This window comes from Pteronotus mesoamericanus, unplaced genomic scaffold (assembly GCF_021234165.1).
Source record: "Pteronotus mesoamericanus isolate MK-2021 breed Mesoamerican mustached bat unplaced genomic scaffold, CSHL_Meso_final contig_173, whole genome shotgun sequence".
Classification (NCBI taxonomy): Eukaryota; Metazoa; Chordata; class Mammalia; order Chiroptera; family Mormoopidae; genus Pteronotus; species Pteronotus mesoamericanus.
In genome coordinates, this window is record NW_026555072.1 from 10,066,296 (window position 1) to 10,077,065 (window position 10,770).

At 45.5% G+C, this 10,770-nt stretch overlaps 1 pseudogene; it reads left to right on the plus strand.

The window, feature by feature from the left end:
• The first annotated feature begins 627 nt into the window (after positions 1 to 627).
• Positions 628 to 1,118, plus strand: LOC129065167 (60S ribosomal protein L12-like; annotated as a pseudogene).
• The last annotated feature ends 9,652 nt before the right edge of the window (positions 1,119 to 10,770 follow it).

Sequence of the window (10,770 nt, forward strand, 5' to 3'; positions counted from 1 at the left end):
GGGGCTAATATTGTCCTGAGCCCAAAATATGGACCCTAACTCATCCTGCCCCTCTCCTCAGCTGTCCCAGTTACAATAGCCATGTGACAAATTTTCCCAAGACCTAGTGGTGCAAAAAGAAAAAAATAATTATGTTCATAGATTCGGCCAGTCAGAAATTCAGATGAAAACAGCAAAGACAGCTTATCTTTGCTCCATGATACCTGGGGCCTAAGCTGGAAGACTTGGAGGCTGGGGGCTGGAGGATAATGTTAGTCATCAATCAGCTAGGGCCTAATTTTCCCTCCCCATGAGTCTCTCCAGGTGGGCTCACCAGTTGGGCTGGTTTGGAGTTGCTCACAGCATGGTGGCTGGGTTCTAAGGCAGAGATCCCAAGAGCAAGAGCTAATCAAGTGGAAACTATATGGCCTTTGTATGACCCAACCTCAGAAGTCACTTAGCATCACTTTTGTCTCATTCTATTCGTGGACGCAAAGTCCCAGCCAGGATGAAGAAGGACTCAGACTCTACCTGATGGGAAAGTGTCATGATTCTAGAAGAACATGGAGGACCAGCTTTTGGCTTTCAGCTTGGAGGATGCCTAGGTGCAACTTTTTTTCATCATCCAGAATTTAGGTTCATCTGACACCAGCCGCCTCTACCATGCCACTACAGTTCAACCCCAAAGAGATCAAAACCATATACCTGAGGTGCGCCAGTGGGGAAGTTGGTGCCATGTCTGCCCTGGCTCCCAAGATCAGCCCCCTGTCTCCAAAAAAGTTTGGTGATGACATTGCCAAAGCACCCAGAGATTGGAAGGGTCTGAGGATTACCGTGAACCTGACCATCAGGGCAGGCCCAGATTGAGGTAGTGCCTTCTGCCTCTGCCCTGATCATCAAAGCCCTCAAAGAACCACCACAAGACAGAAAGAAGCATAAAAAGCATTAAGCACCATGAAAATCTCACTTTTGATGAGATTGTCAATATTGTCCAACAGATACAGCACTGATCTTTAGCTAGAGAACTCTCTGGAACCACTAAAGAGATCCTGGGGATTGCCCAGTCTGTGGACTGCAGTGTGGATGGCTGCCACCCTCATGGCATCAGCAGTTGTGCAGTGGAATACCCTGCTAGTTAAGAACTACAAAGGAAAGTGTTTCAATTAAAGATCATTTGATGACAACAGCAGCAAAAAAAGAACATGTAGGACCAGAAATATGGTTGTGGCCATTTTTAGAAAATAAAATCTGCCACATGCCCAACGCCAGTGTGCCAGTCCCAGTCCCAGTGCCCTCAGATGTCCCCTCACTCTCCTTCTTCTGCTCTGCTTTGTCTATGTTTCCTGTCTGTGGAAGGTACTGGAAGGAGACTGGAGGACAGGAGGAAGGGAGGAGCCAGGGGGTTTCTCCTCCTCACTGTCTGCCTCAGCAACTGGAGCTCCTCTGTGGCTGAAGATCCCAGAGGACATGACCACTACAGGTTCAGCTGTTGCCTGCTGACCACATTTCCAGCCTCCTGTGACCTGGCTTTTCTCTACATCCCTCCAGTTTCAGGGGCAATAGAAGCTTCCTACACTTGTTTATCTGTGTGATCCTCATCTTCTCCTGTTTGTCTTCTCAGTTTTCCATTATATTACATTAATAGTTTTCTGCATTAAGTTCCATCTGCTTGAAACACCTAGAGTAATCCTGTTTTTTGTTTTTTGGGGTTTTTTTTTAGTGGACTTTGACCAATATAACTAGCAAGGACCAGTGAGTGTTCACAGGGGAGCAGAGAAGGTCATGGAATTTGTGTCAGAAACCCTGGGATCAAGTCCTGGCCCCATCATCACTCAAGCTGATTTATTTTGAAAAGTTTTATCTTTCTCCTGCCTCTAAAATGGCAAAATTAAATAAGAGTCTTTGGGGCTTGTATGTTCATAGCCAGGATTCCCAGTTTCTTTTTCAGACACTTAGAGTAGTTGTCTGACTTTAATAGCTTTTTACTTTCTTGAGGGCACTTTGAACCCACAGGACCCTCATCCACAATGCTAAGAACCACAGAGCCAAGAACATCGACCTGACAAGGCATGTGGTAGCCCACCTCCGAGATGGCCTCCAATGATCCCAACCTCCTGTTATTCATGCCCTTGTATATCCCTTTCTTGAACAATAGGATATTGTGGGAATGATGGAGTGTGACTTCTGAGGCTAGATTATGAAAGACATTGTGTCTTCTGCCTTGCTTGCTCTTGGATCAACCTATCTAGGGGATGACAGCTGCCATGCTGTGAGAGGACAGTTTATGGAGAGATCCATATGGCAAGGAACAGAGGCCTCCTGCCAAAAACCAGTGGGGAACAGAGAGAGGCCTATTGCCAATAGCCATACAAATGAACCATCCTGGAAGTGGATCCTTAGGGCCAGTCAAGCCTTCAGATGACTGTGGCCCCAGCCAACAATATGACTATAACTTCATGAGAAACCCTGAGCCAGAACCACTCAGATAAGCTGCTCCTGAATTCTTGACCTACAGAAACTATGAGGTAATAAAGATTTGTTTTTGTTTTAAGCCACTAAGTTTTGGGGTAATTTGTTATGCAGCCATAGGTAATTAATACAGTACGGTAACATTGTATTCTGGTAGTAGCTCCAAGGGTAGAAACTCTGCTGTTGACCCCTGAGAGGTGGGCATCCCCACATCCAAAAGCGTGTTCTAGGTGGATAATAAGCCAAACATTAAAAGCTATGATAGTGCTAGAAGAAAATATAAACTAAATTTTTATATGATTGGGATGAGAAAAGCCTTCCTGGGCAAGCCATAAAATCCAGAAGTCATGGAAAATATGAACAGATTTGACTATGTAAAAGTCAAACCTCGTGTATGAAAACAGACATCATAAACAATGTCTAAGATAAATGACAGACTGGGAGAAAATATGTAGAGAAGAAGTGGAAGACAAATACAACAATGCCGTGTGGAGAGGTAGAATGTGCAGATTTTATTGGGAAATTTTTCAAGTAAATGCTCAGCAAGATGAGGCAGATAAAGTTTGCTTTCTAGTTAGCCCACAGAGAGGAACAGAGGCTCTGAATGTTGGATTTATAGTGGGCTGTGATCCAGGAGAGGGACTCTTCCCCCTCCCCACTCTGTACATTACTTTTTAATTGTGTAAACTTGGAGTAGCTTTACATACAGGGAATAAATAGTCAAGACTTTGGAGCATGCATGCTCGAGGAAGGGGAGACTTCAGCCCAATGCAAACTTGGGTTCAGTCACAACCACTCCCACTAGGGGAAAGCAGGGGTCCTCAGCCCGAGTAGACAACAAGAGAAGGGTTCCCAGAGTCATCACTGAACCATTCTGCTTGTCACTTCACAAAACATTTGTAACATACATAACAAATGAAATGTTGTCATCTATAATGTGCAAAGAATTTCTATAAATTAATTAGAAAAAAGTCCAATAAAAGAAAAAATAGAGGAACACAAATCACAGATGAAGTGTGGTTACATGGGTGGTGGTTAGGTGGGTTACATTTGTCAAAACTCATCAATTGGTACACTTAAAATGGGTACATTTTATTATATGTAAATTATACATCGATAAAGTTAATTAAAAGAAAATATGTGAGTAGTTTCTTGCTATATATGGCAAAATCCAGCCCATGAAATCTGCTGGAGACAGGAGAATGGGTTCTCCCCTCATGGCCTGCAAATAGGGCATCAAGTGCTGTGCTAGAATGTGTGAGAGACACTGAACTCTACAGTCACACACATGAGCACGCAAGGGGACACCTGTCAGGAAGTGCTTGCTCGCTCTCAGGAAGTGCAAAATAGTGTTTTGATCAGAGGCAGCAGATGTGAACTGAAATAGTACTGCTCTGTGATGTTGGGATTCATTGCCCTAAAACTGAATCCATGATTTTAAAAATATGGCTAATTGTGCAACATGGGTGAATCTAGAGGGTATTATGCTAAACTAAATAAGTCAGACAGAGAGAAAATACAGTGTGATCTCACTTTTTATATGTAGGATCTAAGAAACCAAAACAAATGAACAAATAAAACAGACCCACAGATAAAGAGGACAAGCTAATAGTTGCCAGAGAGAGGAGGAATGGGTAGAAAAAAAATAAAAATACACCTAATTATGGTCACCCTATGGTTCATTTGTCTAACTAAATTTGCTATTGTCCTGGTTATCTATTGTTACATGGAGCCCCCAAACCTCGTAGCCTTAATACAATTTATTATTATCTTTCACAGTTCTGTGAGTTGACTGGGCTCAGCTGGAGGGTTTTCACTCCAGCTCTCTCATGTAACTCTGGTGTCCTCTGAAGGCTTAACAGAGCTAGACATCAAAGATGTCTTGCGCACACACAAGGCTGGCAGTTAATGTTGGGTGCTGCCTGAGAACCTAACTGAGGCTTCAGCTGGAATGTCTTATACGGGTCCTCTCCATGTAGTTCAGGTTTCTCCTCGCAGCATGGTGGTTAGGTTCCAAGAGGCAGTGTCCCAAAAGTGAACATTCTAGTAGGTCCAGGTGGAAGCTGCTAGGTTTTCTGTGAAAATCACACAGCATCACTTCCTGCTCGTTCTATCAGTCAGAGCAGTCAGAGGACCCACACTGGTTCAAGGTAGTGGAGAAACAGACCCCTCTACTTGATGGGGGAATGTCAGGTCACACTGAAGGAAAGCATGTAGGATAATGCTGAAGCCTTCTTTTGAAAATGCAACCCGTCCCAACTATATAATGAAATTTCTTTTTTCCTTGGTCTCCAATGTAGTTTCAAATTGGAATCCAACTGCCTTGACAAAGAACAAAGACTTGAGAAAGGCAGAGTTACATTGGTGGTCAGCCCAGTGGTATGCTGGGCCTTGTTATATATACTGTAGCAGTATTAGGCATTACAGAAGTGAGTGTTCCTGAATAAGTGTTTACTTTTCCTCTGTAGCCCTTAGAGCGCTTAGTAGTGTCTCTCTTCCTCCAGGATCCTCCTCTGCTCATTAGCCCTCACCCTTCTCTCAAAATCAACCTAATCCAAAAGATATTCATCTGGGCCACACCTGACTCTACATTCTCATCTCTTAGCATTTCAATCTCCACTCACTTCCCTCCAGGTGCTTATAATGTGTTGTAGAGCTGGGCTACAATGCCTCATTTCACAATAGGTGGCAACCTAACATTTGACTCAGGCCTGTATTATAGAGAGAGGGGATGTGAGAGAGGGGGTGGGGAAGAAGGAAGGTGGCAGAGGAATTATCTAACATATTCCTGTGTCCAAGTCTGAAATTTTCAAGTTTGAAATTTTAATTGTTCTAAAATACCCTTTTTAATAGGCTTTGTAGTTTGATAATACTGGCTTCCTCTCAAACAAAGGACATCAGTGACAGCTGTACCAAATGTGCCAGAGGGAGCCTTGATAATATAAAATTTCATTCAATATCCCAACTTGTTTTGGAGCCAGTCAACAAACCATAATGGATAAGCTGCTCTGCCAAGGGCATGCTATTAGGCCTTGAAAGTGGGTCATAATAAAGAATAAATCAAGTCCCTACTTTCAAGGCGCCTACATGGTAACTTTCAAGGTGCCTACAAGACCGACAGTGTCTAATCAACTTAAATATGGCAATTGCAGGGCTCAAATGTGGGTCAGTTGAAGCCCATGATTGCCCTAGCAGAGGCGAGGGAGGAAGGAAGCAATGCAGGGAAGGACAGAGGGGGAGAGTCAAACTGGTTGTTGATACCCACAGGATACAGTTGAATTATAAGATGTTAGTACCAACAGGGACCCAAAGGACTATCCAGCCCCAAATTAATGACCAGTATGGTCACCATCAGCTAGAGGCATGCTGGACTATAATGCTCCGTCCTGACTTCCACGTTAGGGCTCTCTCCAAGTGGTGAGCAAGGATGATGTAACCCAAGAAAAGAAAACAGTTATTAGTCAGAATTTCCAAGAGGCAATAACCTCTCCTTTTTTTTCATGGAGTCCAATTCAGTTTGGCAACGCCCTGAGTTGCCTTGGGAGGTTGCTTCTTCTCTGTGAGCCTCATTTCCTTATCAAGTGCTTACTGAATGCCTTGTTCTGTTCTGGATGTTTTACATATTCTCATTCATTTTGTCCCCACTACAATTCTATGAGGTAGGTATGATTATTACTAGCCCCATTTTACAGATGAGAAAACTGAGGGAGTGCTTAGTAACTTGTCCAAGGTCACACAGCTAGTAAGTGGTGATGTCAGGTTCAAACTGTGGCTGTCTGGCTTCAAATCTGTGCTCTCAACCACTAGGTAATCCTGCCTCTCAGCTGGCCGGGCTGGACTAGATGCCCTCCAAAGTTTCTTCCAAGGCTGACATGTTAAGGCTCTACCCACTTGCTTCCTCGAGGATTGGTCACAGAGAACCCAGTTAAATTCTCTTAGGTAGTGACCAAGAATAGTGACAGAATGCACCCAGTGCCTAAGCAAGTCCTCCCGAAATGGCCATGTAGCTTTCTGCTTTTTGGCACATTTCACAACTCTAGACATCATGGAAAAGGTTAATGGGAATGATCAAAATCCTGAGAAGAGAGACGGGCGATGGTAGACCTTGCCTTTTTCAGTCTGTCCATCTCTGTTGTTTCTCTCAGTGGTTGTTCTTTTGCACAGAGGGTCTACTTTTCCAAATGTGATTTTTCAACTGCAGCAGAGAGAAAGCTAAATAAACACAGAATGGTCGGCCGAGGGCCCGCACTTTCTATTCCCTGGTTACAGAGTAAAATTAGCTAGCTGGTGGCCAGGGCTGGGAGATTTATTTTGGTCTGAAGTCAACCCACAGATTAACAATACTGGCAAGAACTATACAGGAGGGGGAAATATTTTGGACAAGGCTACATATATTTGCAGATACATCATTCCCCTTTGCTCAGTGGCCAAGGTTAAAGAGAATGGGAATCGGGAGCAGGCTGCCTTGTCTCCTTTCTGTGAACAGTCATTTTCTCCCACATGATGACAGCTCACGCCCTCTGTGAACAGTTGTGCCATTCTCTGCAGGACAGAGGGAAGGTGGACAGGAAAGCACACTCCCCATCTGGTGGAAGATGGACTTGTTCATCTTTTTTCCCTCCTTTCCTTCCAAGATCCACGTTCCATCGGAGGGTGATTCTCAGGCAACAGCTATTTCCGGATTCTCAAGGACTAACCAAGGGTAGTGTCAGAAAAAATTATCCAAAATTGGAAATTGGCGAGAGAGATTATAGGGTGTTCTTTGAATACGGTGCTTGGCTGGCACCTTTAATTGATTTCCCATTGACTGGGCTATTTTACAATCCCATAGGGGCAGAGGTTGGTTAACTTTCAGATTTTTGTCTGGTAGAGATGCAAATAATTTCTAACCTAGCTACCTCACCCTAACATTCTTCCATTAAATTACCTATAAATACCTAGCTCCTCAAATCTCATTGGAACTGGCTTTAAAATCTTAGAGGTTCTCTCATTAATGAATGAGTTAAATCAAATCTTTGACACGTGGTCATTTTATATTTGCACAAGAGTCAAGTTTTTTAACCTTTTAAAAATTCCACCTTAACAAAGCAATGTTTACGTCTGTTGACATGACATTTTTCTCTGACCTCCTTGTCATTCCAACTCAAGCCCATGGGCCAATACCCCACGCTCCTCAGGGTGGACTCCACACAGCACCTCGACAGCAGGTGGCCATCCCAGCCTCCTTCATGAAGATTGGGCTGCAGATGAGACCCTAACCTCTGACCCCTGCTCATCTCTACCGTGTACCAGAGTGTGCTGAGCCTTCGAGGAACAGCTGCGGGTAGGGAAAAGGAGCCAAGACACTCAGGAATCACAAGCCCTCTTCAAGATAGCTCGTGAGCTTGGGCAAAAGAAGTCATTAATTCCCTGAGGAGGTTTTCTTATCCTCAAAAGGGGACTAGTCATTTCCACATTTCAGATTTCACAGGGGATTTCTAAAGTGCTTCTCAAACTTCATTGTGCAAAGGACTCACCTGGGGGTCTTAAAATACAAATTCTGATTCTGAAGACCTGGGGGAGGGGCGTCTGAGGGCCTGCCTTTCTAACTGCCTCCCAGGAGCTGCCACTGCCGCTGCTGGTCCAAGGGCCCTACTTTGAGTAGCAAGGCTCTGGAGCTGACGTGAGAGCCCGCCCTTTGAAAACCACAGGCACAGCTGAAATACACAGGAAGACCCTTGAGGAGTTACAGTTCACACTCAGTGCTCCACAACCTCAAAGCATGGGGCCACAGGTCTGAATAAACCCCAGGAGCCACCATCTCCTAAGCCCATGGTGTACCCTGCAGGGCACCCTAAAGCTGTTACATGCCTGATCTCCCTCAATCCCCACAGCCAGCCTGTGAGGGAAGGAACTGCCGTAATCCTGATTTCTGCAAAGAGGAAACTGAGGCCCAGGCCAGTCCTGTAGCAGCGCTGACTTTTGGAGTCAGGTCTGCTGATTTCTAACCACATTACCACACAGCTTCCTTCCACCACCACAGCCTCACAGGTTGGGCTCCTTGGCCAGATCTGCAGGGGTGTTTGAAAGGAAGAAGGGAGACTTTTCCATCTTATCATGCGGCCCACATTGCCCTCGCATTCCCTGGATAATTCTCCACCCTCTCCCACTGCAGCTGTCAGAGGGAAGGAGGGCAAGACTTCCTACTAATTCCAGAGCAGACCTATGGTTTGCATAGCTTGGTTCTTTGCCCTGAGGGGGAATATGGAGAAATTGAAAGAACTAAAGTAGATCTCTGCCCTCAAGGAGGCTGTAATCCACTGGAGAAGCTAACATTACTACAGTACTACATTACTACAGTAACCATTCAGATTGTCCTTGCCAGACCTTTTGTTTTGGGAGCCCCTCTCTCCTTTGGGAAGGGCCCCTGTTTATCAGCAGACATTTTGGATTATAAAGATTATCCTTCTGAGTTTTTGAAAAATGGACTGGGAGTGGAGGAAGGACAAGGCAGGTGGTGTTGTTAGTGGCAATTGGAGTCTGTTGCAGTTGATGGTGTGTGCTCCCAGGGACCCAGGGACTGGGTGCTCCTTTGCCAAATGTAAATATCAAACCAATAAATGCTAATGTAGCATGAAAAAGTGCTGATTTGGGAGAAAGTTCCAATTATTTAGAAAGCTTGTCGCAGAAAGCATTTAGATGTTTCGGCTGCGAGGGGAGCTGAGGAATGAATTAAGGGGATGGAATCCATAGCTCCTGGGACGTGGCACTACCCTGGCCACCCACTTCAGGAAGAGGCGACTAGTAGAGAGGGACATAGCTAGGTGCAGGGTGGTGAGGGGACAATAAACAAGACAAAACCAGGGAAGGGGGTCTTGTTCCTGAACATCTGGCGCCAGAAGAGGGAGAAAGGAAAGACCCTGTTATCAAGATCTCTGTCAACTTGACACCTACCTCGATGGGCCCTTGCCCAACGTCATTGTCATTCTGATGGGTTTTCTGAGCTTGGCCCAACCACATTAGCCTGCTTTCAGGGCCCCATTTCTGATGGATGGCTCTAATGCCTCTGTCCCTTCCCCCTGCTACTACCACCCCACCATATACCCACACTTCTAACACTCCTATTAGGATCTACCACACCCACAAAGCAGAACCACTTACAGCCCCAACCCAAACCTGCCACACCTACCCGCCTCACAGATGCCCTGGAAGAAATCTGTAAATACTCATGAACTTAATTCAATATAAGTGGCTGTTAAGGGAGCTGTGAGAGGAGAAAGCAAGGAAATATGTTAGGACAACTGAGCTCTAGGCCTGCCTCTGCCACATCTTTGATTTGAAAAAAGATGCCATGCTTCTCTGAGCCTTGAAGCCTCTGTTGCTTCATCTGTAGAATAGGAAGAACAGCTCCCACTGGGACAGTTAAATGAGGCAAACACATGTGTGCAAGTGCTTGGTAACCTGCAAATCTAGACGGTCATTACTGCATGTTTCTCAGCAGAGTAGGTTCCCTGGGAGACAAGCAGCAGTGGGGGCCTAACCCCAGACAGGCTACAGCCAGACCCCCTGTGTGAATGACATCATGGCCCAAACCCTGCCAGGCCCCAGGCTTTCAGGGTCTCTTGCTGGTCCCAGGACACTGAGTAAACACCTTAAGCCTCCTTAAAGCACTACTGCCTCCAAACATTCAGAGGGAAAACACTTATCCACCATCCCCACTTCCTCCCCTCTAAATTGGTCATCTAATCGAGTCCAGTTTATATTTAAATATTGCTGAAACTTGCCTCTCTCCTTTCCTTCCATCCTGTTCCCAGGACTGTGGGCTTGATTCAGACCCTTGTGACTTTTGCCCAGACCTTGGCTGTCTCTCTGGTTCATTCTCTCCACCTTAGCCCCTCTTCCTCCTCGTGGCTGCCTCAATTACAAGACTGCTCTGCAATTTAGCTTTAACCCTGTGTTCCAGCCTCATCTGGCTCTGCCTACAGAGCCCAGCCCTCCTACTTAGAGGCCCCAGGGTCTGCTCCACACCTTCCCACCTCAGTGCCTTTGTATCAGCTACTTAACCAGAACAGCAACTTTGACCTGTCCTTTTTGTCCCAGCTGAAACACTGGGCCCCCAGGCTACCGTCAGCAGGATATGAGCTCCCTCCCATTCACTTTCTTCCCTCTCTCAGGGCCTGCACACCTCTGGGCCTTGTAGGACAATTATTTCGATTTCTGTGAATGTCAACTACCTTAGAAAGTACTCAGAAGCCCAAGGTCAAGCTCTGGAAGGAGAAGTTCCAGTAAGGAGGGGCAGCTGACCCTGAGCCTTGGTAACTATCTCTCCCTGATTTTTTTCTT